Below are 8,844 nucleotides of genomic sequence, written 5' to 3'. Positions count from 1 at the left end.
CGGGCGAGGACCACCGCAGGCGGCGGGGACGTCTGACAGGAGACGGCGCTGCGGGCAGGCTTTAAAAGTGCAAGGGGTTTTGGCCTCGGCGAAAGTCGAAAAAATTATGCGGTCGGAGCTGTCTGCCCGGCCGGGGAAGGCTCACCGCCGGCGGCTGCCAACCCCTGGCTTGCCCGCTGGATGGCCTTTCGGAGGCTGCTGAAAAAGAACTGTCAGGCGGGCACCTCTCGGAAGAACCGCAGACCAAAACGACCGGTAAAAATTTGGGCGATCCGACCCGTAGTGCACCTTCGGCGGCAGAGAAAAGCAACAAAAATACCGGTCAGAGAAGGGGAGTTTTGGTCGACTCTGCCAGGTTTTTGCACTAAGTCAGATCCGTAATGCCAGCGGGACTGAGTCGCTCTTGCGTGCCGTGGTCCTGGAAGCCTGCTCGGACAGAGTGGTCCTTCGGGTCCCGCGGGAAGGGGCATTTCATGTTCCTCTGCGGGAGGTGGTCCATTTTCTGCGGGAAATGGCGAGCCCCTTCGGCTGCAAGAGTGTGTAGGTCCCGCTCAACAGTCTACGTCCTTAACCATCGGGGACTTTGTAGATTTTGGTCAAGATCGCCCCCCGCATGTCCTAGCGGGAGGTCTCCGCGGCGGAGGCCGGAAAAGGTGCGAGGTGAGCGGCATGGTATGACTGGGCTCGTGCCGCTCACTGCTACCCGGAGCGTGGCGCCCTCCGGGTAAAAGGCTAGCCGGGGCGAGTAGGTGGTTGACGGGCGCATAAGCCACGCCGTCCCCGCCGTACAAGGTGCCGGTGGCCTGGCGAACCACCGGCGTAAGGCTAGCCAAGGGCGTACCGCGGGGCAGAGGGCGCATAAGCCACGCTCTCTCTCCATCCCACCAGCACAAGCGAAAAATTTTCAAAGTGTGGGAGAACCGGCTTCCCGACCGGTGGCACTCTGCCTCTCGCTGCCGTCCTCCTGGAAGCGTCCTCGGTCACTCGGAGTACGGCAGATTTCAGACCTCCGAATGGTGAAAAAGAAACCGGAGAGAGGGCGACTCCGGCTTCTCTCTGCCGGGCGAGGACCACCGCAGGCGGCGGGGACGTCTGACAGGAGACGGCGCTGCGGGCAGGCTTTAAAAGTGCATGGGGTTTTGGCCTCGGCAAAAGTCGAAAAATTTATGCGGTCGGAGCTGTCTGCCCCGGCCGGGGGAAGGCTCACCGCCGGCGGCTGCCAACTCATGGCTTGCCCGCTGGATGGCCTTTCGGAGGCTTCTGAAAAAGAACTGTCAGGCGGGCACCTCTCGGAAGAACCGCAGACCAAAACGACCGGTAAAAATTTTGGGCGATCCGACCCGTAGTGCACCTTCGGCGGCAGAGAAAAGCAACAAAAATACCGGTCAGAGAAGGGGAGTTTTGGTCGACTCTGCCAGGTTTTTGCACTAAGTCAGATCCGTAATGCCAGCGGGACTGAGTCGCTTTTGCGTGCCGTGGTCCTGGAGGCCTGCTCGGACAGGGCGGTCCTTTCGGGTCCCGCGGGAAGGGGCATTTCATGTTCCTCTGCGGGAGGTGGTCCATTTTCTGCGGGAAATGGCGAGCCCCTTCGGCTGCAAGAGTGTGTAGGTCCCGCTCAACAGTCTACGTCCTTAAACCATCGGGGACTTTGGTAGATTTTGGTCAAGATCGCCCCCCGCATGTCCTAGCGGGAGGTCTCCGCGGCGGAGGCCGGAAAAGGTGCGAGGTGAGCGGCATGGTATGACTGGGCTCGTGCCGCTCACTGCTACCCGGAGCGTGGCGCCCTCCGGGTAAAAGGCTAGCCGGGGCGAGCAGGTGGGTTGACGGGCGCATAAGCCACGCCGTCCCCGCCGTACAAGGTGCCGGTGGCCTGGCGAACCACCGGCGTAAGGCTAGACAGGGCGGACCGCGGGGCAGAGGGCGCATAAGCCACGCCGTCCCCGCTGTACAAGGTGCCGGTGGCCTGGCGAACCACCGGCGTAAGGCTAGCCAAGGGCGTACCGCGGGGCAGAGGGCGCATAAGCCACGCTCTCTCTCCATCCCACCAGAACAAGCGAAAATTTTCAAAGTGTGGGAGAACCGGGGACCCGACCGGTGGCACTCTGCCTCTCGCTGCCGCCCTCCTGGGAAGCGTCCTCGGTCACTCGGTGTCCGGCAGATTTCAGAGCTCCGGAATGGTGAAAAAGAACCGGTGAGAGGGCGAAACCGGCTTCTCTCTGCCGGGCGAGGACCACCGCAGGCGGCAAGGGACGTCTGCCAGGGAGACGGCGCTGCGGCAGGCTTTAAAAGTGCATGGGGTTTTGGCCTCGGCGAAAGTCGAAAAAATTTGCGGTCGGAGCTGTCTGCCCCGGCCGGGGAAGGCTCACCGCCGGCGGCTGCCAACCCCTGGCTTGCCCGCTGGATGCCCTTTCGGAGGCTGCTGAAAAAGAACTGTCAGGCGGGCACCTCTCGGAAGAACCGCAGACCAAAACGACCGGTAAAAATTTTGGGCGATCCGACCCTCAGTGCACCTTCGGCGGCAGAGAAAAGCAACAAAACACCGGTCAAAGAAGGGAGGTTTTGGTCGACTCTGCCTGGTTTTTGCACAAAGTCAGATCCGTAATGCCAGCGGGACTGAGTCGCTTTTGCGTGCCGTGGTCCTGGAGGCCTGCTCGGACAGAGCGGTCCTTCGGGTCCCGCGGGAAGGGGCATTTCATGTTCCTCTGCGGGAGGTGGTCCATTTTCTGCGGGAAATGGCGAGCCCCATCGGCTACAAGAGTGTGTAGGTCCCGCTCAACAGTCTACGTCCTTAACCATCGGGGACTTTGTAGATTTTGGCAGAAATCGCCCCCCGCAGGTCCTAGCGGGAGGTCTCCGCGGCGGAGGCCGGAGAGGGCGCGAGGTGAGCGGCATGGTATGACTGGGTTCGTGCCGCTCACTGGTACCCGGAGCGTGGCGCCCTCCGGGTAAAAGGCTAGCCGGGGCGAGTAGGTGGGTTGACGGGCGCATAAGCCACGCCGTCCCCGCCGTACAAGGTGCCGGTGGCCTGGCGAACCACCGGCGTAAGGCCAGCCAGGGCGGACCGCGGGGCAGAGGGCGCATAAGCCACGCTCTCTCTCCATCCCACCAGAACAAGCGAAAAATTTTCAAAGTGTGGGAGAACCGGCGACCCGACCGGTGGCACTCTGCCTCTCGCTGCCGCCCTCCTGGAAGCGTCCTCGGTCACTCGGTGTCCGGCAGATTTCAGAGCTCCGGAATGGTGAAAAAGAACCGGAGAGGGGGCGACTCCGGCTTCTCTCTGCCGGGCGAGGACCACCGCAGGCGGCAAGGGACGTCTGACAGGAGACGGCGCTGCGGGCAGGCTTTAAAAGTGCATGGGGTTTTGGCCTCGGCGAAAGTCGAAAAAATTTTGCGGTCGGAGCCGTCTGCCCCGGCCGGGGAAGGCTCACCGCCGGCGGCTGCCAACCCCTGGCTTGCCCGCTGGATGGCCTTTCGGAGGCTGCTGAAAAAGAACTGTCAGGCGGGCACCTCTCGGAAGAACCGCAGACCAAAACGACCGGTAAAAATTTTGGGCGATCCGACCCTCAGTGCACCTTCGGCGGCAGAGAAAAGCATCAAAAATACCGGTCAAAGAAGCGAGGTTTTGGTCGACTCTGCCAGGTTTTTGCACAAAGTGTTGGCATCGTGCGGCGTCGCGCTTTGCCGTACCGTATCCCCAATGGAGCGGCGCCCGGCGGGGTAGGCTAGCCATGTGAGGTCGAGGGCGGGAGGACGGGACGTAAGCCAGGCCGTTCTCCACAAGAAATTCCGGACGCGGAGACCCCTTCTCCGCCCTACGGTCCCCAATGGGGTGGCGCCCGGCGGGTGAGGCTAGCCATGGGAGGACGGGACGTAAGCCAGGCCGTTCTCCACAAGAAATTCCGTACGCGGAGACCCCTTCTCCGCCCTACGGTCCCCAATGGGGTGGCGCCCGGCGGGTGAGGCTAGCCATGTGAGGTCGAGGGCGGGAGGACGGGACGTAAGCCAGGCCGTTCTCCACAAGTAAATTCCGGACGCGGAGACCCCTTCTCCGCCCTACGGTCCCCAATGGGGTGGCGCCCGGCGGGTGAGGCTAGCCGTGTGAGGTCGAGGGCGGGAGGACGGGACGTAAGCCAGGCCGTTCTCCACAAGTAAATTCCGGACGCGGAGACCCCTTCTCCGCCCTACGGTCCCCAATGGGGTGGCGCCCGGCGGGTGAGGCTAGCCATGTGAGGTCGAGGGCGGGAGGACGGGACGTAAGCCAGGCCGTTCTCCACAAGTAAATTCCGGACGCGGAGACCCCTTCTCCGCCCTACGGTCCCCAATGGGGTGGCTCCCGGCGGGTGAGGCTAGCCATGTGAGGTCGAGGGCGGGAGGACGGGACGCAAGCCAGGCCGTTCTCCACAAACTCCCAGCGGTAGAGTCTCGGCTCTCCGCTCTTTTGATCGATCTGACACAGCGCGATCCGGCGGGGCAGGGCACTTTGCTCGGTCAGGGGTATTGGCCCCGGCCGGTTTATGGTAAAGCGTTCCTTAGCCTCAGTCTTGGTCGCGCATCAATCCCCCGCTCCCCGTGAGCGGCTGTGGTCCTCTGCCTAAGGTTGTGTAGCGCGGTGCCAGTGTGGTCCTCGCACGGCCCCGCTCCTGCCACAGCGGTAGGACTCTCTGCTTCGGCTGAGGTTTGCTACGAAGCGTATGGAACGGGCGTACTCCACCGTACCGTGGGTGGGGGGCGGCGGCGGCGGCGGCAGCGTCCAGCGCGGAGCTCCGGCTCCCGCGGCAGCGCCTCGCCTAGTGTCCCTCGGGCAAGTCCAATCGCCCCCCGCCCGGTCGGAGAGCGCAGACACACCTCTGTGTCCACGGTTTATTTCCGCAGCACGAAAAGGGACGGCTCCCGCCTGCTCCTCGCGGCGGCGACGAGGCTTAGACCCACCGTGGCGTATCCGCGGTAGGTATGCTCGTCGGTCGGAGGAGCGGTTGCGGTCGAGTGGTCCCCAGTGTACCCTGTTAGCGCTGCCCGCCTACGCCTGAAGAGCTGCGGACCGAGAAAAAGGTTCGCTCCGCTGCTGACGGCGAAGCGCGCGGCACGCCGCGGAAGAGGAGAGGGAGCGGTCGCCCCCGGGGCGGCTCCCCTCCGAGTCCGGCAGAAGCAGAGATTGTAGCGGAGGGGGGGGTTTCTAAATTCCCCGGGCGTGTTATCCCCAGCGGTAGCCTTTGAACTCTTCAACCGCAAGCACGATCGCACGTTCACAGCACCCGTCACTAGGAGCCGGGCCAGAGGCGGGCGGCAGACGAAACCGACATGAGCGCTTAAGGGTATTGCACCCCCGGCGCCCAGACCCTGGAAATTGAGTCTGCCCCCAAAGCCCACCCGCGTCCTCCTTGGCGCTCCCGGAGTACATGGTCGTAGATGGGCCATCGGTCGCTAATGCCAAACTGCGTCCCAGGGGTGCGTCCCCTCTGACCAACGGCAGACCCATCCCTCTCGCCAATCCGCGGATCCCCGCCAGGTCCCGAACAGGGCTCGTCCTTTAGCGTTTCAAATGCGCCCTCCCCGCCATACGAGGGGTTGAGGACCGTAGCCTTCCCTTACGAGAGGCACCAGGGGTGCGCCTGCTCGAGGGCCCGGCCGTGGGCGTAACGCTTGGGCCGCCCGGGGGAGTCGGTAGACCATGGGAGACCAACACTCGCACACGAACGTTGCCCGTGCTTTTGTGGAAGAGAGCTTCTTGCGAGGTTGTCGCTGCGGTGGCGCCCGGACAAACCCTATCCCTAAAACTTCTGGGGAATTGGCGTCTAAGCCTGCACCCTGCACGGTATCCCTGCACCCACGAAGGGGGCCGTGGAAGGCTTGGGGTCGCGCCGGCGAAACCGACCGGATGCCCGGGGTACTGAACCCCCGGGGTCCCACCCTGGAAATTGAGCCGTCCGACCCCGCCACGTCTTCCTAGTGCTCTCCTTGGCTCCCCCGCCTGTGGGCATCGTTAGGGGCTGCGGTCATCAGCGCCGGCTAAGCTTCGGCAACACGGCCGACCCACCCCTTCGGCGCCTGGGGGTGCCTGGTCCCAGTCCGGGCCGTTCCGTAGGGGCGGCTATCCCTTACATGAGGGACTCGGTGCGTCCGCTCGGGCTGCGGGGCTCCGGCTCCGACAGCCGGGGAGCTGGTTTTGACCGCGGGCCTCCACGGGAACCGGCAGGGACCGGACTAGGCGTCAAGCCGAAAATAACCCCGGCACCCTCTGCTTCCAAAGCGAGGGGACCTTTGGCCGAGCGGGGGCACCGGAAGCCGAACCGACCCCAACCCCTCTTCCTACCCCAGGGCTGGGCTGACCAATCCCCTGATCGGGTCTAAAATGGAAGAAGGGGATTCGAGGGAAGGGGCTGGCGGAAGGCAGTTGCCCGACGGAGTAGGCGAAGGCCAGGCCGTTTCCGAGTCCCGAGCAGAGGAGGGCGAACTCGGCTCTTCATCGACCGACGGCGAGGCGAGGGCGGTGGCTGCCGCGGGGAAGACTCCATTGCTCGTCAGCGCGCTAGGAGCGGGGCCGACTGGCTGCTCGGGGTATGGCATCCCCGGGGGCCCACCCTGGAAATCTTCGCTCCTCAGCCGCTGCAGGTTATAAGGTCCCGCCGCGCGTAAGCGCTCAACTCTCCGACCCACGGATGTCGAGCCCATGGTGAGCCGGCCGTTTCGTACGGGGAAAAGGGGTCCTCTGGCCCCACATCGATCGAGGGGGTTTAGATCCGCGGAGGCACGCACCGCGAGGCGAATCGCTGCTTTTCCCCAAGAGGTTAACCTTCAAACCACCGAGTAGGTTCGGGGCAGGGCCGACAGTCTGCACTGGGGTATTGCATCCCTGGTGGGGCGACCCTGGAAATCTCTGCCCCTTTCCACTCTTTCGGTTGGGCCTCTCGTCGGGGCGAGCGTAAGTCGGCAAGCAGACGTGGGAAGAGGCTTCTTACCGGTGACACTCCCTTCGTGAGAGAGGCAGGTACTCGCCCCGGACCCCGGTCCAAATCTGCGCGGGCCGGACGGCCTCGGCCCTAGCCGAAGGCCGCTCCCGCGAAGCCAGGGAGCCGAAAAAATAACCCCGACACCCTCCGCGACCTCGCGTGCTTCCAAAGCGAGGGGAACCTTTGGCCGAGCGGGGCACCCGAAGCCGAACCGACCCCAACCCCTCTTCTTACCCCAGGGCTGGGCTGACCAATCCCCTGATCGGGTCTAAAATGGAAGAAGGGGATTCGAGGGAAGGGGCTGGCGGAAGGCAGTTGCCCGACGGAGTAGGCGAAGGCCAGGCCGTTTCCAAATCCCGAGCCAGAGGAGGGCGAACGACGTTCTTCATCGACCGACGGCGAGGCTAGGGCGAGGGCGGTGGCTGCCGCGGGGAAGACTCCATTGCTTGCCAGCGTGCTAGGAGCGGGGCCGACAGGCTGCTCGGGGTATGGCATCCCCGGGGGCCCACCCTGGAAATCTTCGCTCCTCAGCCGCTGCAGGTTATAAGGTCCCGCCGCGCGTAAGCGCTCAACTCCCCGACCCACGGACGTCGAGCCCATGGTGAGCTGACAGTTTCGTACGGGGAAAAGGGGTCCTCTGGCCCCACATCGATCGAGGGGGTTTAGATCCGCGGAGGCACGCACCGCGAGGCGAATCGCTGCTTTTCCCCAAGAGGTTAACCTTCAAACCACCGAGTAGGTTCGGGGCAGGGCCGACTGTCTGCACTGGGGTATTGCATCCCTGGTGGGGCGACCCTGGAAATCTCTGCCCCTTTCCACTCTTTCGGTTGGGCCTCTCGTCGGGGCGAGCGTAAGTCGGCAAGCAGACGTGGGAAGAGGCTTCTTACCGGTGACACTCCCTTCGTGAGAGAGGCAGGTACTCGCCCCGCACCCCGGTCCAAATCTGCTCGGTCCGGCCGTCGTCGGCCCTAGCCGAAGGCCGCTCCCGCGAAGCCAGGCGATCCGAACCGAGGATCCGCGCGAGCCTTCTCCAAGCCCTCTGCCGGGCGCTGGTGTTGAAAGCGTAGCGGACCCTGTTCGCCGGAGCGATAGGAGCGGAGCACCGGTCCCGCAGGGTTGAAAGCTGGGTAGCAGCGCCGTAGCTTCCCTCCCAGCCTTCCCCCGGACCTGGCGCCCGATCCCCTCCGCTCCTCTGTGCGTTGGCGGGCGGCGCTGCATGGGTACGTCGCGACGGCTCCTATCGTCTCTCTCGCTTAACAGTGTGGAGAGGTGGTGGTGGAGCCGTCCGACACTCGAGGTGCTGAAGTTGAGCGTCCAATGCTTTCCTTCTATGCGCAGCCTACAGGAGCTGTCCGAGCTTCGGAGGTGCTGATGGAGGTGAGAGTCGAGCGCCACTTCTTGGCTGAACTGAGTGGGGAAAGCCAGCGACTGCGAGAGGGAGGGGAAGGGAAGGCTTTTTCGGGTCCTTGGAAGGGACCGAGAGCATCTTTCTTGCCCCCCTGCCCTAAGCTCCATCCAATGTTGTCTGCGAGGTCTTCTCCGGCGGCGGAGAAGCGCTGCGGTAGCAGCAGCAGCAACGAGCGTTCCCATTAGCTCACGGAGCCTGACTCCAAGAGTCTACCCCTCAGAGCTCGGCTACCTGGTTGATCCTGCCAGTAGTATATGCTTGTTTTAAAGATTAAGCCATGCATGTCTAAGTACTGACTATTCTTTACGGTGAAACTGCGAATGGCTCATTAAATCAGTTATGGTTCCTTTGATCGTTCCGCATTGATGATGTGCTACTCGGATAACTGTGGCAATTCTAGAGCTAATACGTGCCCAAGAGCGCTGCCCTCCAGGAAGGCGTGCATTTATCAGACTTAAAACCAATCCGGGGAGCCCTGGTCCGCGGCGG

The 8,844-nt window shown here is 63.5% G+C and overlaps 1 non-coding gene across 1 annotated transcript in view; it reads left to right on the top strand.

The window, feature by feature from the left end:
• Positions 1–8,583: 8,583 nt before the first annotated feature.
• Positions 8,584–8,844, top strand: part of LOC140111025 (18S ribosomal RNA) — a 1,891-nt gene continuing 1,630 nt past the window's right edge. Inside the window, exon 1 of the ribosomal RNA XR_011851786.1 lies at positions 8,584–8,844. This exon is cut by the window's right edge and continues 1,630 nt beyond it. This is a non-coding gene — a ribosomal RNA (18S ribosomal RNA).

The sequence above is a fragment of the Engystomops pustulosus genome, unplaced genomic scaffold, assembly GCF_040894005.1.
Source record: "Engystomops pustulosus unplaced genomic scaffold, aEngPut4.maternal MAT_SCAFFOLD_365, whole genome shotgun sequence".
In the NCBI taxonomy this organism is placed as follows: Eukaryota; Metazoa; Chordata; class Amphibia; order Anura; family Leptodactylidae; genus Engystomops; species Engystomops pustulosus.
The sequence above is the reverse complement of the archived record's forward strand: the minus strand, read 5'-3'. Positions and strand labels throughout refer to the sequence as shown.